Source organism: Phalangium opilio, unplaced genomic scaffold (assembly GCF_054372755.1).
Source record: "Phalangium opilio isolate 3A_F unplaced genomic scaffold, DU_Popi_V2 ptg000077l_1, whole genome shotgun sequence".
Classification (NCBI taxonomy): Eukaryota; Metazoa; Arthropoda; class Arachnida; order Opiliones; family Phalangiidae; genus Phalangium; species Phalangium opilio.
Genome location: NW_028324185.1, coordinates 10,480,372 through 10,495,469, shown reverse-complemented (window position 1 = coordinate 10,495,469; position 15,098 = coordinate 10,480,372). Strand labels below are relative to the sequence as shown.

General features: G+C 43.6%; 86 non-coding genes across 86 annotated transcripts; all 86 read right to left on the bottom strand.

Moving 5' to 3' along the window:
- Positions 1-19: 19 nt before the first annotated feature.
- On the bottom strand, positions 20-92 carry TRNAD-AUC (transfer RNA aspartic acid (anticodon AUC)). The gene has a single exon. It is a non-coding gene; the product is annotated as a tRNA-Asp (tRNA).
- Positions 93-175: 83 nt separating this feature from the next.
- Positions 176-248, bottom strand: TRNAV-CAC (transfer RNA valine (anticodon CAC)). Its single transcript has one exon. It is a non-coding gene; the product is annotated as a tRNA-Val (tRNA).
- Positions 249-644: 396 nt separating this feature from the next.
- Positions 645-717, bottom strand: TRNAV-CAC (transfer RNA valine (anticodon CAC)). The gene has a single exon. It is a non-coding gene; the product is annotated as a tRNA-Val (tRNA).
- Positions 718-801: 84 nt separating this feature from the next.
- TRNAD-AUC (transfer RNA aspartic acid (anticodon AUC)) lies at positions 802-874 on the bottom strand. The gene has a single exon. It is a non-coding gene; the product is annotated as a tRNA-Asp (tRNA).
- Positions 875-956: 82 nt separating this feature from the next.
- On the bottom strand, positions 957-1,029 carry TRNAV-CAC (transfer RNA valine (anticodon CAC)). Its single transcript has one exon. It is a non-coding gene; the product is annotated as a tRNA-Val (tRNA).
- An 84-nt stretch (positions 1,030-1,113) lies between these two features.
- Positions 1,114-1,186, bottom strand: TRNAV-CAC (transfer RNA valine (anticodon CAC)). Its single transcript has one exon. It is a non-coding gene; the product is annotated as a tRNA-Val (tRNA).
- Positions 1,187-1,582: 396 nt separating this feature from the next.
- Positions 1,583-1,655, bottom strand: TRNAV-CAC (transfer RNA valine (anticodon CAC)). Its single transcript has one exon. It is a non-coding gene; the product is annotated as a tRNA-Val (tRNA).
- An 84-nt stretch (positions 1,656-1,739) lies between these two features.
- On the bottom strand, positions 1,740-1,812 carry TRNAD-AUC (transfer RNA aspartic acid (anticodon AUC)). The gene has a single exon. It is a non-coding gene; the product is annotated as a tRNA-Asp (tRNA).
- An 83-nt stretch (positions 1,813-1,895) lies between these two features.
- TRNAV-CAC (transfer RNA valine (anticodon CAC)) lies at positions 1,896-1,968 on the bottom strand. The gene has a single exon. It is a non-coding gene; the product is annotated as a tRNA-Val (tRNA).
- An 84-nt stretch (positions 1,969-2,052) lies between these two features.
- Positions 2,053-2,125, bottom strand: TRNAV-CAC (transfer RNA valine (anticodon CAC)). Its single transcript has one exon. It is a non-coding gene; the product is annotated as a tRNA-Val (tRNA).
- Positions 2,126-2,365: 240 nt separating this feature from the next.
- TRNAV-AAC (transfer RNA valine (anticodon AAC)) lies at positions 2,366-2,438 on the bottom strand. Its single transcript has one exon. It is a non-coding gene; the product is annotated as a tRNA-Val (tRNA).
- A 65-nt stretch (positions 2,439-2,503) lies between these two features.
- TRNAD-AUC (transfer RNA aspartic acid (anticodon AUC)) lies at positions 2,504-2,576 on the bottom strand. Its single transcript has one exon. It is a non-coding gene; the product is annotated as a tRNA-Asp (tRNA).
- Positions 2,577-2,659: 83 nt separating this feature from the next.
- On the bottom strand, positions 2,660-2,732 carry TRNAV-AAC (transfer RNA valine (anticodon AAC)). The gene has a single exon. It is a non-coding gene; the product is annotated as a tRNA-Val (tRNA).
- A 65-nt stretch (positions 2,733-2,797) lies between these two features.
- TRNAD-AUC (transfer RNA aspartic acid (anticodon AUC)) lies at positions 2,798-2,870 on the bottom strand. Its single transcript has one exon. It is a non-coding gene; the product is annotated as a tRNA-Asp (tRNA).
- An 83-nt stretch (positions 2,871-2,953) lies between these two features.
- On the bottom strand, positions 2,954-3,026 carry TRNAV-AAC (transfer RNA valine (anticodon AAC)). The gene has a single exon. It is a non-coding gene; the product is annotated as a tRNA-Val (tRNA).
- Positions 3,027-3,247: 221 nt separating this feature from the next.
- On the bottom strand, positions 3,248-3,320 carry TRNAV-AAC (transfer RNA valine (anticodon AAC)). Its single transcript has one exon. It is a non-coding gene; the product is annotated as a tRNA-Val (tRNA).
- Positions 3,321-3,385: 65 nt separating this feature from the next.
- Positions 3,386-3,458, bottom strand: TRNAD-AUC (transfer RNA aspartic acid (anticodon AUC)). The gene has a single exon. It is a non-coding gene; the product is annotated as a tRNA-Asp (tRNA).
- Positions 3,459-3,541: 83 nt separating this feature from the next.
- Positions 3,542-3,614, bottom strand: TRNAV-AAC (transfer RNA valine (anticodon AAC)). The gene has a single exon. It is a non-coding gene; the product is annotated as a tRNA-Val (tRNA).
- Positions 3,615-3,679: 65 nt separating this feature from the next.
- On the bottom strand, positions 3,680-3,752 carry TRNAD-AUC (transfer RNA aspartic acid (anticodon AUC)). The gene has a single exon. It is a non-coding gene; the product is annotated as a tRNA-Asp (tRNA).
- An 83-nt stretch (positions 3,753-3,835) lies between these two features.
- On the bottom strand, positions 3,836-3,908 carry TRNAV-CAC (transfer RNA valine (anticodon CAC)). Its single transcript has one exon. It is a non-coding gene; the product is annotated as a tRNA-Val (tRNA).
- Positions 3,909-4,148: 240 nt separating this feature from the next.
- TRNAV-CAC (transfer RNA valine (anticodon CAC)) lies at positions 4,149-4,221 on the bottom strand. Its single transcript has one exon. It is a non-coding gene; the product is annotated as a tRNA-Val (tRNA).
- An 84-nt stretch (positions 4,222-4,305) lies between these two features.
- On the bottom strand, positions 4,306-4,378 carry TRNAV-AAC (transfer RNA valine (anticodon AAC)). Its single transcript has one exon. It is a non-coding gene; the product is annotated as a tRNA-Val (tRNA).
- Positions 4,379-4,443: 65 nt separating this feature from the next.
- On the bottom strand, positions 4,444-4,516 carry TRNAD-AUC (transfer RNA aspartic acid (anticodon AUC)). The gene has a single exon. It is a non-coding gene; the product is annotated as a tRNA-Asp (tRNA).
- An 83-nt stretch (positions 4,517-4,599) lies between these two features.
- On the bottom strand, positions 4,600-4,672 carry TRNAV-CAC (transfer RNA valine (anticodon CAC)). The gene has a single exon. It is a non-coding gene; the product is annotated as a tRNA-Val (tRNA).
- Positions 4,673-4,737: 65 nt separating this feature from the next.
- Positions 4,738-4,810, bottom strand: TRNAD-AUC (transfer RNA aspartic acid (anticodon AUC)). The gene has a single exon. It is a non-coding gene; the product is annotated as a tRNA-Asp (tRNA).
- An 83-nt stretch (positions 4,811-4,893) lies between these two features.
- TRNAV-CAC (transfer RNA valine (anticodon CAC)) lies at positions 4,894-4,966 on the bottom strand. The gene has a single exon. It is a non-coding gene; the product is annotated as a tRNA-Val (tRNA).
- An 83-nt stretch (positions 4,967-5,049) lies between these two features.
- On the bottom strand, positions 5,050-5,122 carry TRNAV-CAC (transfer RNA valine (anticodon CAC)). Its single transcript has one exon. It is a non-coding gene; the product is annotated as a tRNA-Val (tRNA).
- Positions 5,123-5,206: 84 nt separating this feature from the next.
- TRNAV-CAC (transfer RNA valine (anticodon CAC)) lies at positions 5,207-5,279 on the bottom strand. The gene has a single exon. It is a non-coding gene; the product is annotated as a tRNA-Val (tRNA).
- A 65-nt stretch (positions 5,280-5,344) lies between these two features.
- Positions 5,345-5,417, bottom strand: TRNAD-AUC (transfer RNA aspartic acid (anticodon AUC)). The gene has a single exon. It is a non-coding gene; the product is annotated as a tRNA-Asp (tRNA).
- An 83-nt stretch (positions 5,418-5,500) lies between these two features.
- On the bottom strand, positions 5,501-5,573 carry TRNAD-AUC (transfer RNA aspartic acid (anticodon AUC)). Its single transcript has one exon. It is a non-coding gene; the product is annotated as a tRNA-Asp (tRNA).
- An 83-nt stretch (positions 5,574-5,656) lies between these two features.
- On the bottom strand, positions 5,657-5,729 carry TRNAV-CAC (transfer RNA valine (anticodon CAC)). The gene has a single exon. It is a non-coding gene; the product is annotated as a tRNA-Val (tRNA).
- Positions 5,730-5,813: 84 nt separating this feature from the next.
- TRNAV-CAC (transfer RNA valine (anticodon CAC)) lies at positions 5,814-5,886 on the bottom strand. The gene has a single exon. It is a non-coding gene; the product is annotated as a tRNA-Val (tRNA).
- A 65-nt stretch (positions 5,887-5,951) lies between these two features.
- On the bottom strand, positions 5,952-6,024 carry TRNAD-AUC (transfer RNA aspartic acid (anticodon AUC)). Its single transcript has one exon. It is a non-coding gene; the product is annotated as a tRNA-Asp (tRNA).
- Positions 6,025-6,089: 65 nt separating this feature from the next.
- TRNAD-AUC (transfer RNA aspartic acid (anticodon AUC)) lies at positions 6,090-6,162 on the bottom strand. The gene has a single exon. It is a non-coding gene; the product is annotated as a tRNA-Asp (tRNA).
- An 83-nt stretch (positions 6,163-6,245) lies between these two features.
- Positions 6,246-6,318, bottom strand: TRNAV-CAC (transfer RNA valine (anticodon CAC)). The gene has a single exon. It is a non-coding gene; the product is annotated as a tRNA-Val (tRNA).
- A 240-nt stretch (positions 6,319-6,558) lies between these two features.
- TRNAV-CAC (transfer RNA valine (anticodon CAC)) lies at positions 6,559-6,631 on the bottom strand. Its single transcript has one exon. It is a non-coding gene; the product is annotated as a tRNA-Val (tRNA).
- A 65-nt stretch (positions 6,632-6,696) lies between these two features.
- On the bottom strand, positions 6,697-6,769 carry TRNAD-AUC (transfer RNA aspartic acid (anticodon AUC)). Its single transcript has one exon. It is a non-coding gene; the product is annotated as a tRNA-Asp (tRNA).
- Positions 6,770-6,834: 65 nt separating this feature from the next.
- Positions 6,835-6,907, bottom strand: TRNAD-AUC (transfer RNA aspartic acid (anticodon AUC)). The gene has a single exon. It is a non-coding gene; the product is annotated as a tRNA-Asp (tRNA).
- Positions 6,908-6,990: 83 nt separating this feature from the next.
- On the bottom strand, positions 6,991-7,063 carry TRNAV-CAC (transfer RNA valine (anticodon CAC)). The gene has a single exon. It is a non-coding gene; the product is annotated as a tRNA-Val (tRNA).
- A 65-nt stretch (positions 7,064-7,128) lies between these two features.
- Positions 7,129-7,201, bottom strand: TRNAD-AUC (transfer RNA aspartic acid (anticodon AUC)). Its single transcript has one exon. It is a non-coding gene; the product is annotated as a tRNA-Asp (tRNA).
- An 83-nt stretch (positions 7,202-7,284) lies between these two features.
- TRNAV-CAC (transfer RNA valine (anticodon CAC)) lies at positions 7,285-7,357 on the bottom strand. The gene has a single exon. It is a non-coding gene; the product is annotated as a tRNA-Val (tRNA).
- A 240-nt stretch (positions 7,358-7,597) lies between these two features.
- On the bottom strand, positions 7,598-7,670 carry TRNAD-AUC (transfer RNA aspartic acid (anticodon AUC)). Its single transcript has one exon. It is a non-coding gene; the product is annotated as a tRNA-Asp (tRNA).
- Positions 7,671-7,735: 65 nt separating this feature from the next.
- TRNAD-AUC (transfer RNA aspartic acid (anticodon AUC)) lies at positions 7,736-7,808 on the bottom strand. The gene has a single exon. It is a non-coding gene; the product is annotated as a tRNA-Asp (tRNA).
- Positions 7,809-7,891: 83 nt separating this feature from the next.
- On the bottom strand, positions 7,892-7,964 carry TRNAV-CAC (transfer RNA valine (anticodon CAC)). The gene has a single exon. It is a non-coding gene; the product is annotated as a tRNA-Val (tRNA).
- Positions 7,965-8,204: 240 nt separating this feature from the next.
- On the bottom strand, positions 8,205-8,277 carry TRNAV-CAC (transfer RNA valine (anticodon CAC)). The gene has a single exon. It is a non-coding gene; the product is annotated as a tRNA-Val (tRNA).
- Positions 8,278-8,361: 84 nt separating this feature from the next.
- TRNAV-AAC (transfer RNA valine (anticodon AAC)) lies at positions 8,362-8,434 on the bottom strand. The gene has a single exon. It is a non-coding gene; the product is annotated as a tRNA-Val (tRNA).
- Positions 8,435-8,499: 65 nt separating this feature from the next.
- On the bottom strand, positions 8,500-8,572 carry TRNAD-AUC (transfer RNA aspartic acid (anticodon AUC)). Its single transcript has one exon. It is a non-coding gene; the product is annotated as a tRNA-Asp (tRNA).
- Positions 8,573-8,655: 83 nt separating this feature from the next.
- Positions 8,656-8,728, bottom strand: TRNAV-CAC (transfer RNA valine (anticodon CAC)). The gene has a single exon. It is a non-coding gene; the product is annotated as a tRNA-Val (tRNA).
- A 65-nt stretch (positions 8,729-8,793) lies between these two features.
- TRNAD-AUC (transfer RNA aspartic acid (anticodon AUC)) lies at positions 8,794-8,866 on the bottom strand. Its single transcript has one exon. It is a non-coding gene; the product is annotated as a tRNA-Asp (tRNA).
- An 83-nt stretch (positions 8,867-8,949) lies between these two features.
- TRNAV-CAC (transfer RNA valine (anticodon CAC)) lies at positions 8,950-9,022 on the bottom strand. Its single transcript has one exon. It is a non-coding gene; the product is annotated as a tRNA-Val (tRNA).
- An 83-nt stretch (positions 9,023-9,105) lies between these two features.
- On the bottom strand, positions 9,106-9,178 carry TRNAV-CAC (transfer RNA valine (anticodon CAC)). Its single transcript has one exon. It is a non-coding gene; the product is annotated as a tRNA-Val (tRNA).
- Positions 9,179-9,243: 65 nt separating this feature from the next.
- Positions 9,244-9,316, bottom strand: TRNAD-AUC (transfer RNA aspartic acid (anticodon AUC)). Its single transcript has one exon. It is a non-coding gene; the product is annotated as a tRNA-Asp (tRNA).
- Positions 9,317-9,399: 83 nt separating this feature from the next.
- Positions 9,400-9,472, bottom strand: TRNAV-CAC (transfer RNA valine (anticodon CAC)). The gene has a single exon. It is a non-coding gene; the product is annotated as a tRNA-Val (tRNA).
- Positions 9,473-9,712: 240 nt separating this feature from the next.
- On the bottom strand, positions 9,713-9,785 carry TRNAD-AUC (transfer RNA aspartic acid (anticodon AUC)). Its single transcript has one exon. It is a non-coding gene; the product is annotated as a tRNA-Asp (tRNA).
- Positions 9,786-9,850: 65 nt separating this feature from the next.
- Positions 9,851-9,923, bottom strand: TRNAD-AUC (transfer RNA aspartic acid (anticodon AUC)). Its single transcript has one exon. It is a non-coding gene; the product is annotated as a tRNA-Asp (tRNA).
- Positions 9,924-10,006: 83 nt separating this feature from the next.
- Positions 10,007-10,079, bottom strand: TRNAV-CAC (transfer RNA valine (anticodon CAC)). Its single transcript has one exon. It is a non-coding gene; the product is annotated as a tRNA-Val (tRNA).
- Positions 10,080-10,319: 240 nt separating this feature from the next.
- On the bottom strand, positions 10,320-10,392 carry TRNAV-CAC (transfer RNA valine (anticodon CAC)). Its single transcript has one exon. It is a non-coding gene; the product is annotated as a tRNA-Val (tRNA).
- An 84-nt stretch (positions 10,393-10,476) lies between these two features.
- TRNAV-AAC (transfer RNA valine (anticodon AAC)) lies at positions 10,477-10,549 on the bottom strand. The gene has a single exon. It is a non-coding gene; the product is annotated as a tRNA-Val (tRNA).
- Positions 10,550-10,614: 65 nt separating this feature from the next.
- On the bottom strand, positions 10,615-10,687 carry TRNAD-AUC (transfer RNA aspartic acid (anticodon AUC)). Its single transcript has one exon. It is a non-coding gene; the product is annotated as a tRNA-Asp (tRNA).
- An 83-nt stretch (positions 10,688-10,770) lies between these two features.
- TRNAV-CAC (transfer RNA valine (anticodon CAC)) lies at positions 10,771-10,843 on the bottom strand. Its single transcript has one exon. It is a non-coding gene; the product is annotated as a tRNA-Val (tRNA).
- Positions 10,844-10,908: 65 nt separating this feature from the next.
- TRNAD-AUC (transfer RNA aspartic acid (anticodon AUC)) lies at positions 10,909-10,981 on the bottom strand. Its single transcript has one exon. It is a non-coding gene; the product is annotated as a tRNA-Asp (tRNA).
- An 83-nt stretch (positions 10,982-11,064) lies between these two features.
- Positions 11,065-11,137, bottom strand: TRNAV-CAC (transfer RNA valine (anticodon CAC)). The gene has a single exon. It is a non-coding gene; the product is annotated as a tRNA-Val (tRNA).
- Positions 11,138-11,220: 83 nt separating this feature from the next.
- Positions 11,221-11,293, bottom strand: TRNAV-CAC (transfer RNA valine (anticodon CAC)). Its single transcript has one exon. It is a non-coding gene; the product is annotated as a tRNA-Val (tRNA).
- An 84-nt stretch (positions 11,294-11,377) lies between these two features.
- Positions 11,378-11,450, bottom strand: TRNAV-CAC (transfer RNA valine (anticodon CAC)). The gene has a single exon. It is a non-coding gene; the product is annotated as a tRNA-Val (tRNA).
- Positions 11,451-11,515: 65 nt separating this feature from the next.
- TRNAD-AUC (transfer RNA aspartic acid (anticodon AUC)) lies at positions 11,516-11,588 on the bottom strand. Its single transcript has one exon. It is a non-coding gene; the product is annotated as a tRNA-Asp (tRNA).
- An 83-nt stretch (positions 11,589-11,671) lies between these two features.
- On the bottom strand, positions 11,672-11,744 carry TRNAD-AUC (transfer RNA aspartic acid (anticodon AUC)). The gene has a single exon. It is a non-coding gene; the product is annotated as a tRNA-Asp (tRNA).
- Positions 11,745-11,827: 83 nt separating this feature from the next.
- On the bottom strand, positions 11,828-11,900 carry TRNAV-CAC (transfer RNA valine (anticodon CAC)). Its single transcript has one exon. It is a non-coding gene; the product is annotated as a tRNA-Val (tRNA).
- An 84-nt stretch (positions 11,901-11,984) lies between these two features.
- TRNAD-AUC (transfer RNA aspartic acid (anticodon AUC)) lies at positions 11,985-12,057 on the bottom strand. Its single transcript has one exon. It is a non-coding gene; the product is annotated as a tRNA-Asp (tRNA).
- Positions 12,058-12,122: 65 nt separating this feature from the next.
- TRNAD-AUC (transfer RNA aspartic acid (anticodon AUC)) lies at positions 12,123-12,195 on the bottom strand. The gene has a single exon. It is a non-coding gene; the product is annotated as a tRNA-Asp (tRNA).
- An 83-nt stretch (positions 12,196-12,278) lies between these two features.
- TRNAV-CAC (transfer RNA valine (anticodon CAC)) lies at positions 12,279-12,351 on the bottom strand. The gene has a single exon. It is a non-coding gene; the product is annotated as a tRNA-Val (tRNA).
- A 240-nt stretch (positions 12,352-12,591) lies between these two features.
- Positions 12,592-12,664, bottom strand: TRNAV-CAC (transfer RNA valine (anticodon CAC)). Its single transcript has one exon. It is a non-coding gene; the product is annotated as a tRNA-Val (tRNA).
- Positions 12,665-12,729: 65 nt separating this feature from the next.
- On the bottom strand, positions 12,730-12,802 carry TRNAD-AUC (transfer RNA aspartic acid (anticodon AUC)). The gene has a single exon. It is a non-coding gene; the product is annotated as a tRNA-Asp (tRNA).
- Positions 12,803-12,885: 83 nt separating this feature from the next.
- On the bottom strand, positions 12,886-12,958 carry TRNAV-CAC (transfer RNA valine (anticodon CAC)). The gene has a single exon. It is a non-coding gene; the product is annotated as a tRNA-Val (tRNA).
- Positions 12,959-13,023: 65 nt separating this feature from the next.
- On the bottom strand, positions 13,024-13,096 carry TRNAD-AUC (transfer RNA aspartic acid (anticodon AUC)). The gene has a single exon. It is a non-coding gene; the product is annotated as a tRNA-Asp (tRNA).
- An 83-nt stretch (positions 13,097-13,179) lies between these two features.
- TRNAV-CAC (transfer RNA valine (anticodon CAC)) lies at positions 13,180-13,252 on the bottom strand. The gene has a single exon. It is a non-coding gene; the product is annotated as a tRNA-Val (tRNA).
- Positions 13,253-13,492: 240 nt separating this feature from the next.
- TRNAV-CAC (transfer RNA valine (anticodon CAC)) lies at positions 13,493-13,565 on the bottom strand. Its single transcript has one exon. It is a non-coding gene; the product is annotated as a tRNA-Val (tRNA).
- An 84-nt stretch (positions 13,566-13,649) lies between these two features.
- TRNAV-CAC (transfer RNA valine (anticodon CAC)) lies at positions 13,650-13,722 on the bottom strand. Its single transcript has one exon. It is a non-coding gene; the product is annotated as a tRNA-Val (tRNA).
- A 65-nt stretch (positions 13,723-13,787) lies between these two features.
- Positions 13,788-13,860, bottom strand: TRNAD-AUC (transfer RNA aspartic acid (anticodon AUC)). The gene has a single exon. It is a non-coding gene; the product is annotated as a tRNA-Asp (tRNA).
- An 83-nt stretch (positions 13,861-13,943) lies between these two features.
- On the bottom strand, positions 13,944-14,016 carry TRNAV-CAC (transfer RNA valine (anticodon CAC)). Its single transcript has one exon. It is a non-coding gene; the product is annotated as a tRNA-Val (tRNA).
- Positions 14,017-14,099: 83 nt separating this feature from the next.
- Positions 14,100-14,172, bottom strand: TRNAV-CAC (transfer RNA valine (anticodon CAC)). The gene has a single exon. It is a non-coding gene; the product is annotated as a tRNA-Val (tRNA).
- An 84-nt stretch (positions 14,173-14,256) lies between these two features.
- Positions 14,257-14,329, bottom strand: TRNAV-AAC (transfer RNA valine (anticodon AAC)). The gene has a single exon. It is a non-coding gene; the product is annotated as a tRNA-Val (tRNA).
- A 65-nt stretch (positions 14,330-14,394) lies between these two features.
- TRNAD-AUC (transfer RNA aspartic acid (anticodon AUC)) lies at positions 14,395-14,467 on the bottom strand. Its single transcript has one exon. It is a non-coding gene; the product is annotated as a tRNA-Asp (tRNA).
- Positions 14,468-14,550: 83 nt separating this feature from the next.
- On the bottom strand, positions 14,551-14,623 carry TRNAV-CAC (transfer RNA valine (anticodon CAC)). The gene has a single exon. It is a non-coding gene; the product is annotated as a tRNA-Val (tRNA).
- An 84-nt stretch (positions 14,624-14,707) lies between these two features.
- Positions 14,708-14,780, bottom strand: TRNAV-CAC (transfer RNA valine (anticodon CAC)). The gene has a single exon. It is a non-coding gene; the product is annotated as a tRNA-Val (tRNA).
- Positions 14,781-14,845: 65 nt separating this feature from the next.
- On the bottom strand, positions 14,846-14,918 carry TRNAD-AUC (transfer RNA aspartic acid (anticodon AUC)). The gene has a single exon. It is a non-coding gene; the product is annotated as a tRNA-Asp (tRNA).
- A 65-nt stretch (positions 14,919-14,983) lies between these two features.
- Positions 14,984-15,056, bottom strand: TRNAD-AUC (transfer RNA aspartic acid (anticodon AUC)). The gene has a single exon. It is a non-coding gene; the product is annotated as a tRNA-Asp (tRNA).
- Between the last annotated feature and the right edge of the window lie 42 nt (positions 15,057-15,098).

Below are 15,098 nucleotides of genomic sequence, written 5' to 3'. Positions count from 1 at the left end.
AATCACTATGGTCAAAACGTGTATCTACCAGGTCTCGAACCTGGGACCTTCCGCGTGATAGGCGGACGTGATAACCACTACACCATCGATACGTAACTACACGTAGATACGTAGTAATTCTGGGTTTTTCAAGAGATCTAGCTTATTTCTATGCCCAATCACGATGGTCAAAACTTGTATCTACCAGGGCTCGAACCTGGGACCTTCCGCGTGTGAAGCGGACGTGATAACCACTACACCATAGATACGTAACTAAACCATCGATACGTAGTAATTCTGAGTTTTTCAAGAGATCTAGCTTATTTTTATGCCCAATCACTATGGTCAAAACATGTATCTACCAGGTCTCGAACCTGGGACCTTCCGCGTGTTAGGCGGAAGTGATAACCACTACACCATCGATACGTAACTACACGTAGATACGTAGTAATTCTGGGTTTTTGAAGAGATCTAGCTTATTTTTATGCCCAATCACGATGGTCAAAACTTGTATATACCAGGGCTCGAACCTGGGACCTTGCGCGTGTGAAGCGGACGTGATAACCACTACACCATCGATACGTAACTACACGTAGATACGTAGTAATTCTGGGTTTTTCAAGATATCTAGCTTATTTTTATGCCCAATCACAATGGTCAAAACTTGTATCTACCAGGGCTCGAACCTGGGACCTTCCGCGTGTGAAGCGGACGTGATAACCACTACACCATAGATACGTAACGACACCGTAGATACGTAGTAATTCTGGGTTTTTCAAGAGATCTAGCTTATTTTTATGCCCAATCACGATGGTCAAAACGTGTATCTACCAGGTCTCGAACCTGGGACCTTCCGCGTGATAGGCGGACGTGATAACCACTACACCATCGATACGTAACTACACGTAGATACGTAGTAATTCTGGGTTTTCAAGAGATCTAGCTTATTTTTATGCCCAATCACGATGGTCAAAACTTGTATCTACCAGGGCTCGAACCTGGGACCTTCCGCGTGTGAAGCGGACGTGATAACCACTACACCATAGATACGTAACTAAACCATCGATACGTGGTAATTCTGAGTTTTTCAAGAGATCTAGCTTATTTTTATGCCCAATCACTATGGTCAAAACATGTATCTACCAGGGCTAGAACCTGGGACCTTCCGCGTGTGAAGCGGACGTGATAACCACTACACCATAGATACGTAACTAAACCATCGATACGTAGTAATTCTGAGTTTTTCAAGAGATCTAGCTTATTTTTATGCCCAATCACTATGGTCAAAACATGTATCTACCAGGTCTCGAACCTGGGACCTTCCGCGTGTTAGGCGGAAGTGATAACCACTACACCATCGATACGTAACTACACGTAGATACGTAGTAATTCTGGGTTTTTGAAGAGATCTAGCTTATTTTTATGCCCAATCACGATGGTCAAAACTTGTATATACCAGGGCTCGAACCTGGGACCTTGCGCGTGTGAAGCGGACGTGATAACCACTACACCATCGATACGTAACTACACGTAGATACGTAGTAATTCTGGGTTTTTCAAGATATCTAGCTTATTTTTATGCCCAATCACAATGGTCAAAACTTGTATCTACCAGGGCTCGAACCTGGGACCTTCCGCGTGTGAAGCGGACGTGATAACCACTACACCATAGATACGTAACGACACCGTAGATACGTAGTAATTCTGGGTTTTTCAAGAGATCTAGCTTATTTTTATGCCCAATCACGATGGTCAAAACGTGTATCTACCAGGTCTCGAACCTGGGACCTTCCGCGTGATAGGCGGACGTGATAACCACTACACCATCGATACGTAACTACACGTAGATACGTAGTAATTCTGGGTTTTTCAAGAGATCTAGCTTATTTTTATGCCCAATCACGATGGTCAAAACTTGTATCTACCAGGGCTCGAACCTGGGACCTTCCGCGTGTGAAGCGGACGTGATAACCACTACACCATAGATACGTAACTAAACCATCGATACGTGGTAATTCTGAGTTTTTCAAGAGATCTAGCTTATTTTTATGCCCAATCACTATGGTCAAAACATGTATCTACCAGGGCTAGAACCTGGGACCTTCCGCGTGTGAAGCGGACGTGATAACCACTACACCATAGATACGTAACTAAACCATCGATACGTAGTAATTCTGAGTTTTTCAAGAGATCTAGCTTATTTTTATGCCCAATCACTATGGTCAAAACATGTATCTACCAGGTCTCGAACCTGGGACCTTCCGCGTGTTAGGCGGAAGTGATAACCACTACACCATCGATACGTAACTACACGTAGATACGTAGTAATTCTGGGTTTTTCAAGAGATCTAGCTTATTTTTATGCCCAATCACGATGGTCAAAACTTGTATCTACCAGGGCTCGAACCTGGGACCTTCCGCGTGTTAGGCGGACGTGATAACCACTACACCATAGATACGTAGTAATTTTGAGTTTTTCAAGAGATCTAGCTTATTTTTATGCCCAATCGTTATGATCAAAACGTGTATCTACCAGGTCTCGAACCTGGGACCTTCCGCGTGATAGGCGGACGTGATAACCACTACACCATCGATACGTAACTACACGTAGATACGTAGTAATTCTGGGTTTTTCAAGAGATCTAGCTTATTTTCATGCCCAATCACGATGGTCAAAACTTGTATCTACCAGGGCTCGAACCTGGGACCTTCCGCGTGTTAGGCGGACGTGATAACCACTACACCATAGATACGTAGTAATTCTGAGTTTTTCAAGAGATCTAGCTTATTTTTATGCCCAATCACTATGGTCAAAACGTGTATCTACCAGGTCTCGAACCTGGGACCTTCCGCGTGATAGGCGGACGTGATAACCACTACACCATCGATACGTAACTACACGTAGATACGTAGTAATTCTCGGTTTTTCAAGAGATCTAGCTTATTTTTATGCCCAATCACGATGGTCAAAACTTGTATCTACCAGGGCTCGAACCTGGGACCTTCCGCGTGTTAGGCGGACGTGATAACCACTACACCATAGATACGTAGTCATTCTCAGTTTTTCAAGAGATCTAGCTTATTTTTATGCCCAATCACTATGGTCAAAACATGTATCTACCAGGTCTCGAACCTGGGACCTTCCGCGTGTTAGGCGGAAGTGATAACCACTACACCATCGATACGTAACTACACGTAGATACGTAGTAATTCTGGGTTTTTCAAGAGATCTAGCTTATTTTTATGCCCAATCACGATGGTCAAAACTTGTATCTACCAGGGCTCGAACCTGGGATCTTCCGCGTGTTAGGCGGACGTGATAACCACTACACCATAGATACGTAGTAATTTTGAGTTTTTCAAGAGATCTAGCTTATTTTTATGCCCAATCGTTATGATCAAAACGTGTATCTACCAGGTCTCGAACCTGGGACCTTCCGCGTGATAGGCGGACGTGATAACCACTACACCATCGATACGTAACTACACGTAGATACGTAGTAATTCTGGGTTTTTCAAGAGATCTAGCTTATTTTTATGCCCAATCACGATGGTCAAAACTTGTATCTACCAGGGCTCGAACCTGGGACCTTCCGCGTGTTAGGCGGACGTGATAACCACTACACCATAGATACGTAGTAATTCTGAGTTTTTCAAGAGATCTAGCTTATTTTTATGCCCAATCACTATGGTCAAAACGTGTATCTACCAGGTCTCGAACCTGGGACCTTCCGCGTGATAGGCGGACGTGATAACCACTACACCATCGATACGTAACTACACGTAGATACGTAGTAATTCTCGGTTTTTCAAGAGATCTAGCTTATTTTTATGCCCAAACACGATGGTCAAAACTTGTATCTACCAGGGCTCGAACCTGGGACCTTCCGCGTGTGAAGCGGACGTGATAACCACTACACCATAGATACGTAACTAAACCATCGATACGTAGTAATTCTGAGATTTTCAAGAGATCTAGCTTATTTTTATGCCCAATCACTATGGTCAAAACATGTATCTACCAGGTCTCGAACCTGGGACCTTCCGCGTGTTAGGCGGAAGTGATAACCACTACACCATCGATACGTAACTACACGTAGATACGTAGTAATTCTGGGTTTTTCAAGAGATCTAGCTTATTTTTATGCCCAATCACAATGGTCAAAACTTGTATCTACCAGGGCTCGAACCTGGGACATTCCGCGTGTGAAGCGGACGTGATAACCACTACACCATAGATACGTAACTACACCGTAGATACGTAGTAATTCTGGGTTTTTCAAGAGATCTAGCTTATTTTTATGCCCAATCACGATGGTCAAAACTTGTATCTACCAGGGCTCGAACCTGGGACCTTCCGCGTGTTAGGCGGACGTGATAACCACTACACCATAGATACGTAGTAATTCTGAGTTTTTCAAGAGATCTAGCTTATTTTTATGCCCAATCACTATGATCAAAACGTGCATCTACCAGGTCTCGAACCTGGGACCTTCCGCGTGATAGGCGGACGTGATAACCACTACACCATCGATACGTAACTACACGTAGATACGTAGTAATTCTGGGTTTTTCAAGAGATCTAGCTTATTTTTATGCCCAATCACGATGGTCAAAACTTGTATCTACCAGGGCTCGAACCTGGGACCTTCCGCGTGTGAAGCGGACGTGATAACCACTACACCATAGACACGTAGTAATGCTGAGTTTTTCAAGAGATCTAGCTTATTTTTATGCCCAATCACTATGATCAAAACGTGTATCTACCAGGTCTCGAACCTGGGACCTTCCGCGTGATAGGCGGAAGTGATAACCACTACACCATCGATACGTAACTACACGTAGATACGTAGTAATTCTGGGTTTTTCAAGAGATCTAGCTTATTTTTATGCCCAATCACGATGGTCAAAACTTGTATCTACCAGGGCTCGAACCTGGGACCTTCCGCGTGTGAAGCGGACGTGATAACCACTACACCATCGATACGTAACTACACGTAGATACGTAGTAACTCTGGGTTTTTCAAGAGATCTAGCTTATTTTTATGCCCAATCACAATGGTCAAAACTTGTATCTACCAGGGCTCGAACCTGGGACCTTCCGCGTGTGAAGCGGACGTGATAACCACTACACCATAGATACGTAACTACACCGTAGATACGTAGTAATTCTGGGTTTTTCAAGAGATCTAGCTTATTTTTATGCCCAATCACGATGGTCAAAACTTGTATCTACCAGGGCTCGAACCTGGGACCTTCCGCGTGTGAAGCGGACGTGATAACCACTACACCATAGATACGTAGTAATTCTGAGTTTTTCAAGAGATCTAGCTTATTTTTATGCCCAATCACTATGGTCAAAACGTGTATCTACCAGGTCTCGAACCTGGGACCTTCCGCGTGATAGGCGGAAGTGATAACCACTACACCATCGATACGTAACTACACGTAGATACGTAGTAATTCTGGGTTTTTCAAGAGAACTAGCTTATTTTTATGCCCAATCACTATGATCAAAACGTGTATCTACCAGGTCTCGAACCTGGGACCTTCCGCGTGATAGGCGGACGTGATAACCACTACACCATCGATACGTAACTACACGTAGATACGTAGTAATTCTGGGTTTTTCAAGAGATCTAGCTTATTTTTATGCCCAATCACGATGGTCAAAACTTGTATCTACCAGGGCTCGAACCTGGGACCTTCCGCGTGTGAAGCGGACGTGATAACCACTACACCATAGATACGTAACTACACCATAGATACGTAGTAATTCTGGGTTTTTCAAGAGATCTAGCTTATTTTTATGCCCAATCACGATGGTCAAAACTTGTATCTACCAGGGCTCGAACCTGGGACCTTCCGCGTGTGAAGCGGACGTGATAACCACTACACCATAGATACGTAGTAATTCTGAGTTTTTCAAGAGATCTAGCTTATTTTTATGCCCAATCACTATGGTCAAAACATGTATCTACCAGGTCTCGAACCTGGGACCTTCCGCGTGATAGGCGGAAGTGATAACCACTACACCATAGATACGTAGTAATTCTGAGTTTTTCAAGAGATCTAGCTTATTTTTATGCCCAATCACTATGATCAAAACGTGTATCTACCAGGTCTCGAACCTGGGACCTTCCGCGTGATAGGCGGAAGTGATAACCACTACACCATCGATACGTAACTACACGAAGATACGTAGTAATTCTGGGTTTTTCAAGAGATCTAGCTTATTTTTATGCCCAATCACGATGGTCAAAACTTGTATCTACCAGGGCTCGAACCTGGGACCTTCCGCGTGTGAAGTGGACGTGATAACCACTACACCATAGATACGTAACTAAACCATCGATACGTAGTAATTCTGAGTTTTTCAAGCGATCTAGCTTATTTTTATGCCCAACCACTAAGGTCAAAACATGTATCTACCAGGTCTCGAACCTGGGACCTTCCGCGTGTTAGGCGGAAGTGATAACCACTACACCATCGATACGTTACCACACGTAGATACGTATTAATTCTGGGTTTTTCAAGAGATCTAGCTTATTTTTATGCCCAATCACGATGGTCAAAACTTGTATCTACCAGGGCTTGAACCTGGGACCTTCCGCGTGTGAAGCGGACGTGATAACCACTACACCATAGATACGTAGTAATTCTGAGTTTTTCAAGAGATCTAGCTTATTTTTATGCCCAATCACTATGGTCAAAACATGTATCTACCAGGTCTCGAACCTGGGACCTTCCGCGTGATAGGCGGAAGTGATAACCACTACACCATAGATACGTAGTAATTCTGAGTTTTTCAAGAGATCTAGCTTATTTTTATGCCCAATCACTATGATCAAAACGTGTATCTACCAGGTCTCGAACCTGGGACCTTCCGCGTGATAGGCGGAAGTGATAACCACTACACCATCGATACGTAACTACACGTAGATACGTAGTAATTCTGGGTTTTTCAAGAGATCTAGCTTATTTTTATGCCCAATCACGATGGTCAAAACTTGTATCTACCAGGGCTCGAACCTGGGACCTTCCGCGTGTGAAGCGGACGTGATAACCACTACACCATAGATACGTAGTAATTCTGAGTTTTTCAAGAGATCTAGCTTATTTTTATGCCCAATCACTATGATCAAAACGTGTATCTACCAGGTCTCGAACCTGGGACCTTCCGCGTGATAGGCGGAAGTGATAACCACTACACCATCGATACGTAACTACACGAAGATACGTAGTAATTCTGGGTTTTTCAAGAGATCTAGCTTATTTTTATGCCCAATCACGATGGTCAAAACTTGTATCTACCAGGGCTCGAACCTGGGACCTTCCGCGTGTGAAGTGGACGTGATAACCACTACACCATAGATACGTAACTAAACCATCGATACGTAGTAATTCTGAGTTTTTCAAGCGATCTAGCTTATTTTTATGCCCAACCACTAAGGTCAAAACATGTATCTACCAGGTCTCGAACCTGGGACCTTCCGCGTGTTAGGCGGAAGTGATAACCACTACACCATCGATACGTTACTACACGTAGATACGTATTAATTCTGGGTTTTTCAAGAGATCTAGCTTATTTTTATGCCCAATCACGATGGTCAAAACTTGTATCTACCAGGGCTCGAACCTGGGACCTTCCGCGTGATAGGCGGAAGTGATAACCACTACACCATAGATACGTAGTAATTCTGAGTTTTTCAAGAGATCTAGCTTATTTTTATGCCCAATCACTATGATCAAAACGTGTATCTACCAGGTCTCGAACCTGGGACCTTCCGCGTGATAGGCGGAAGTGATAACCACTACACCATCGATACGTAACTACACGAAGATACGTAGTAATTCTGGGTTTTTCAAGAGATCTAGCTTATTTTTATGCCCAATCACGATGGTCAAAACTTGTTTCTACCAGGGCTCGAACCTGGGACCTTCCGCGTGTGAAGCGGACGTGATAACCACTACACCATAGATACGTAACTAAACCATCGATACGTAGTAATTCTGAGATTTTCAAGAGATCTAGCTTATTTTTATGCCCAATCACTATGGTCAAAACATGTATCTACCAGGTCTCGAACCTGGGACCTTCCGCGTGTTAGGCGGAAGTGATAACCACTACACCATCGATACGTAACTACACGTAGATACGTAGTAATTCTGGGTTTTTCAAGAGATCTAGCTTATTTTTATGCCCAATCACAATGGTCAAAACTTGTATCTACCAGGGCTCGAACCTGGGACCTTCCGCGTGTGAAGCGGACGTGATAACCACTACACCATAGATACGTAACTACACCGTAGATACGTAGTAATTCTGGGTTTTTCAAGAGATCTAGCTTATTTTTATGCCCAATCACGATGGTCAAAACTTGTATCTACCAGGGCTCGAACCTGGGACCTTCCGCGTGTTAGGCGGACGTGATAACCACTACACCATAGATACGTAGTAATTCTGAGTTTTTCAAGAGATCTAGCTTATTTTTATGCCCAATCACTATGATCAAAACGTGTATCTACCAGGTCTCGAACCTGGGACCTTCCGCGTGATAGGCGGACGTAATAACCACTACACCATCGATACGTAACTACACGTAGATACGTAGTAATTCTGGGTTTTTCAAGAGATCTAGCTTATTTTTATGCCCAATCACGATGGTCAAAACTTGTATCTACCAGGGCTCGAACCTGGGACCTTCCGCGTGTGAAGCGGACGTGATAACCACTACACCATAGACACGTAGTAATTCTGAGTTTTTCAAGAGATCTAGCTTATTTTTATGCCCAATCACTATGATCAAAACGTGTATCTACCAGGTCTCGAACCTGGGACCTTCCGCGTGATAGGCGGAAGTGATAACCACTACACCATCGATACGTAACTACACGTAGATACGTAGTAATTCTGGGTTTTTCAAGAGATCTAGCTTATTTTTATGCCCAATCACGATGGTCAAAACTTGTATCTACCAGGGCTCGAACCTGGGACCTTCCGCGTGTGAAGCGGACGTGATAACCACTACACCATCGATACGTAACTACACGTAGATACGTAGTAATTCTGGGTTTTTCAAGAGATCTAGCTTATTTTTATGCCCAATCACGATGGTCAAAACTTGTATCTACCAGGGCTCGAACCTGGGACCTTCCGCGTGTGAAGCGGACGTGATAACCACTACACCATAGATACGTAGTAATTCTGAGTTTTTCAAGAGATCTAGCTTATTTTTATGCCCAATCACTATGATCAAAACGTGTATCTACCAGGTCTCGAACCTGGGACCTTCCGCGTGATAGGCGGAAGTGATAACCACTACACCATCGATACGTAACTACACGAAGATACGTAGTAATTCTGGGTTTTTCAAGAGATCTAGCTTATTTTTATGCCCAATCACGATGGTCAAAACTTGTATCTACCAGGGCTCGAACCTGGGACCTTCCGCGTGTGAAGTGGACGTGATAACCACTACACCATAGATACGTAACTAAACCATCGATACGTAGTAATTCTGAGTTTTTCAAGCGATCTAGCTTATTTTTATGCCCAACCACTAAGGTCAAAACATGTATCTACCAGGTCTCGAACCTGGGACCTTCCGCGTGTTAGGCGGAAGTGATAACCACTACACCATCGATACGTTACTACACGTAGATACGTATTAATTCTGGGTTTTTCAAGAGATCTAGCTTATTTTTATGCCCAATCACGATGGTCAAAACTTGTATCTACCAGGGCTCGAACCTGGGACCTTCCGCGTGATAGGCGGAAGTGATAACCACTACACCATAGATACGTAGTAATTCTGAGTTTTTCAAGAGATCTAGCTTATTTTTATGCCCAATCACTATGATCAAAACGTGTATCTACCAGGTCTCGAACCTGGGACCTTCCGCGTGATAGGCGGAAGTGATAACCACTACACCATCGATACGTAACTACACGAAGATACGTAGTAATTCTGGGTTTTTCAAGAGATCTAGCTTATTTTTATGCCCAATCACGATGGTCAAAACTTGTTTCTACCAGGGCTCGAACCTGGGACCTTCCGCGTGTGAAGCGGACGTGATAACCACTACACCATAGATACGTAACTAAACCATCGATACGTAGTAATTCTGAGATTTTCAAGAGATCTAGCTTATTTTTATGCCCAATCACTATGGTCAAAACATGTATCTACCAGGTCTCGAACCTGGGACCTTCCGCGTGTTAGGCGGAAGTGATAACCACTACACCATCGATACGTAACTACACGTAGATACGTAGTAATTCTGGGTTTTTCAAGAGATCTAGCTTAATTTTATGCCCAATCACAATGGTCAAAACTTGTATCTACCAGGGCTCGAACCTGGGACCTTCCGCGTGTGAAGCGGACGTGATAACCACTACACCATAGATACGTAACTACACCGTAGATACGTAGTAATTCTGGGTTTTTCAAGAGATCTAGCTTATTTTTATGCCCAATCACGATGGTCAAAACTTGTATCTACCAGGGCTCGAACCTGGGACCTTCCGCGTGTTAGGCGGACGTGATAACCACTACACCATAGATACGTAGTAATTCTGAGTTTTTCAAGAGATCTAGCTTATTTTTATGCCCAATCACTATGATCAAAACGTGTATCTACCAGGTCTCGAACCTGGGACCTTCCGCGTGATAGGCGGACGTAATAACCACTACACCATCGATACGTAACTACACGTAGATACGTAGTAATTCTGGGTTTTTCAAGAGATCTAGCTTATTTTTATGCCCAATCACGATGGTCAAAACTTGTATCTACCAGGGCTCGAACCTGGGACCTTCCGCGTGTGAAGCGGACGTGATAACCACTACACCATAGACACGTAGTAATTCTGAGTTTTTCAAGAGATCTAGCTTATTTTTATGCCCAATCACTATGATCAAAACGTGTATCTACCAGGTCTCGAACCTGGGACCTTCCGCGTGATAGGCGGAAGTGATAACCACTACACCATCGATACGTAACTACACGTAGATACGTAGTAATTCTGGGTTTTTCAAGAGATCTAGCTTATTTTTATGCCCAATCACGATGGTCAAAACTTGTATCTACCAGGGCTCGAACCTGGGACCTTCCGCGTGTGAAGCGGACGTGATAACCACTACACCATCGATACGTAACTACATGTAGATACGTAGTAATTCTGGGTTTTTCAAGAGATCTAGCTTATTTTTATGCCCAATCACAATGGTCAAAACTTGTATCTACCAGGGCTCGAACCTGGGACCTTCCGCGTGTGAAGCGGACGTGATAACCACTACACCATAGATACGTAACTACACCGTAGATACGTAGTAATTCTGGGTTTTTCAAGAGATCTAGCTTATTTTTATGCCCAATCACGATGGTCAAAACTTGTATCTACCAGGGCTCGAACCTGGGACCTTCCGCGTGTGAAGCGGACGTGATAACCACTACACCATAGATACGTAGTAATTCTGAGTTTTTCAAGAGATCTAGCTTATTTTTATGCCCAATCACTATGGTCAAAACGTGTATCTACCAGGTCTCGAACCTGGGACCTTCCGCGTGATAGGCGGAAGTGATAACCACTACACCATCGATACGTAACTACACGTAGATACGTAGTAATTCTGGGTTTTTCAAGAGAACTAGCTTATTTTTATGCCCAATCACTATGATCAAAACGTGTATCTACCAGGTCTCGAACCTGGGACCTTCCGCGTGATAGGCGGACGTGATAACCACTACACCATCGATACGTAACTACACGTAGATACGTAGTAATTCTGGGTTTTTCAAGAGATCTAGCTTATTTTTATGCCCAATCACGATGGTCAAAACTTGTATCTACCAGGGCTCGAACCTGGGACCTTCCGCGTGTGAAGCGGACGTGATAACCACTACACCATAGATACGTAACTACACCATAGATACGTAGTAATTCTGAGTTTTTCAAGAGATCTAGCTTATTTTTATGCCCAATCACTATGGTCAAAACATGTATCTACCAGGTCTCGAACCTGGGACCTTCCGCGTGATAGTCGGAAGTGATAACCACTACACCATAGATACGTAGTAATTCTGAGTTTTTCAAGAGATCTAGCTTATTTTTATGCCCAATCACTATGATCAAAACGTGTATCTACCAGGTCTCGAACCTGGGACCTTCCGCGTGATAGGCGGAAGTGATAACCACTACACCATCGATACGTAACTACACGAAGATACGTAGTAATTCTGGGTTTTTCAAGAGATCTAGCTTATTTTTATGCCCAATCACGATGGTCAAAACTTGTATCTACCAGGGCTCGAACCTGGGACCTTCCGCGTGTGAAGTGGACGTGATAACCACTACACCATAGATACGTAACTAAACCACCGATACGTAGTAATTCTGAGTTTTTCAAGCGATCTAGCTTATTTTTATGCCCAACCACTAAGGTCAAAACATGTATCTACCAGGTCTCGAACCTGGGACCTTCCGCGTGTTAGGCGGAAGTGATAACCACTACACCATCGATACGTTACTACACGTAGATACGTATTAATTCTGGGTTTTTCAAGAGATCTAGCTTATTTTTATGCCCAATCACGATGGTCAAAACTTGTATCTACCAGGGCTCGAACCTGGGACCTTCCGCGTGTGAAGCGGACGTGATAACCACTACACCATAGATACGTAGTAATTCTGAGTTTTTCAAGAGATCTAGCTTATTTTTATGCCCAATCACTATGGTCAAAACATGTATCTACCAGGTCTCGAACCTGGGACCTTCCGCGTGATAGGCGGAAGTGATAACCACTACACCATCGATACGTAACTACACGTAGATACGTAGTAATTCTGGGTTTTTCAAGAGATCTAGCTTATTTTTATGCCCAATCACGATGGTCAAAACTTGTATCTACCAGGGCTCGAACCTGGGACCTTCCGCGTGTGAAGCGGACGTGATAACCACTACACCATAGATACGTAGTAATTCTGAGATTTTCAAGAGATCTAGCTTATTTTTATGCCCAATCACTATGATCAAAACGTGTATCTACCAGGTCTCGAACCTGGGACCTTCCGCGTGATAGGCGGAAGTGATAACCACTACACCATCGATACGTAACTACACGAAGATACGTAGTAATTCTGGGTTTTTCAAGAGATCTAGCTTATTTTTATGCCCAATCACGATGGTCAAAACTTGTATCTACCAGGGCTCGAACCTGGGACCTTCCGCGTGTGAAGCGGACGTGATAACCACTACACCATAGATACGTAACTAAACCATCGATACGTAGTAATTCTGAGATTTTCAAGAGATCTAGCTTATTTTTATGCCCAATCACTATGGTCAAAACATGTATCTACCAGGTCTCGAACCTGGGACCTTCCGCGTGTTAGGCGGAAGTGATAACCACTACACCATCGATACGTAACTACACGTAGATACGTAGTAATTCTGGGTTTTTCAAGAGATCTAGCTTATTTTTATGCCCAATCACAATGGTCAAAACTTGTATCTACCAGGGCTCGAACCTGGGACCTTCCGCGTGTGAAGCGGACGTGATAACCACTACACCATAGATACGTAACTACACCGTAGATACGTAGTAATTCTGGGTTTTTCAAGAGATCTAGCTTATTTTTATGCCCAATCACGATGGTCAAAACTTGTATCTACCAGGGCTCGAACCTGGGACCTTCCGCGTGTGAAGCGGACGTGATAACCACTACACCATAGACACGTAGTAATTCTGAGTTTTTCAAGAGATCTAGCTTATTTTTATGCCCAATCACTATGATCAAAACGTGTATCTACCAGGTCTCGAACCTGGGACCTTCCGCGTGATAGGCGGAAGTGATAACCACTACACCATCGATACGTAACTACACGTAGATACGTAGTAATTCTGGGTTTTTCAAGAGATCTAGCTTATTTTTATGCCCAATCACGATGGTCAAAACTTGTATCTACCAGGGCTCGAACCTGGGACCTTCCGCGTGTGAAGCGGACGTGATAACCACTACACCATCGATACGTAACTACACGTAGATACGTAGTAATTCTGGGTTTTTCAAGAGATCTAGCTTATTTTTATGCCCAATCACAATGGTCAAAACTTGTATCTACCAGGGCTCGAACCTGGGACCTTCCGCGTGTGAAGCGGACGTGATAACCACTACACCATAGATACGTAACTACACCGTAGATACGTAGTAATTCTGGGTTTTTCAAGAGATCTAGCTTATTTTTATGCCCAATCACGATGGTCAAAACTTGTATCTACCAGGGCTCAAACCTGGGACCTTCCGCGTGTTAGGCGGACGTGATAACCACTACACCATAGATACGTAGTAATTCTGAGTTTTTCAAGAGATCTAGCTTATTTTTATGCCCAATCACTATGATCAAAACGTGTATCTACCAGGTCTCGAACCTGGGACCTTCCGCGTGATAGGCGGAAGTGATAACCACTACACCATCGATACGTAACTACACGTAGATACGTAGTAATTCTGGGTTTTTCAAGAGATCTAGCTTATTTTTATGCCCAATCACGATGGTCAAAACTTGTATCTACCAGGGCTCGAACCTGGGACCTTCCGCGTGTGAAGCGGACGTGATAACCACTACACCATAGATACGTAACTACACCATAGATACGTAGTAATTCTGGGTTTTTCAAGAGATCTAGCTTATTTTTATGCCCAATCACGATGGTCAAAACTTGTATCTACCAGGGCTCGAACCTGGGACCTTCCGCGTGTGAAGCGGACGTGATAACCACTACACCATAGATACGTAGTAATTCTGAGTTTTTCAAGAGATCTAACTTATTTTTATGCCCAATCACTATGGTCAAAACATGTATCTACCAGGTCTCGAACCTGGGACCTTCCGCGTGATAGGCGGACGTGATAACCACTACACCATAGATACGTAGTAATTCTGAGTTTTTCAAGAGATCTAGCTTATTTTTATGCCCAATCACTATGATCAAAACGTGTATCTACCAGGTCTCGAACCTGGGACCTTCCGCGTGATAGGCGGACGTGATAACCACTACACCATCGATACGTAACTACACGTAGATACGTAGTAATTCTGGGTTTTTCAAGA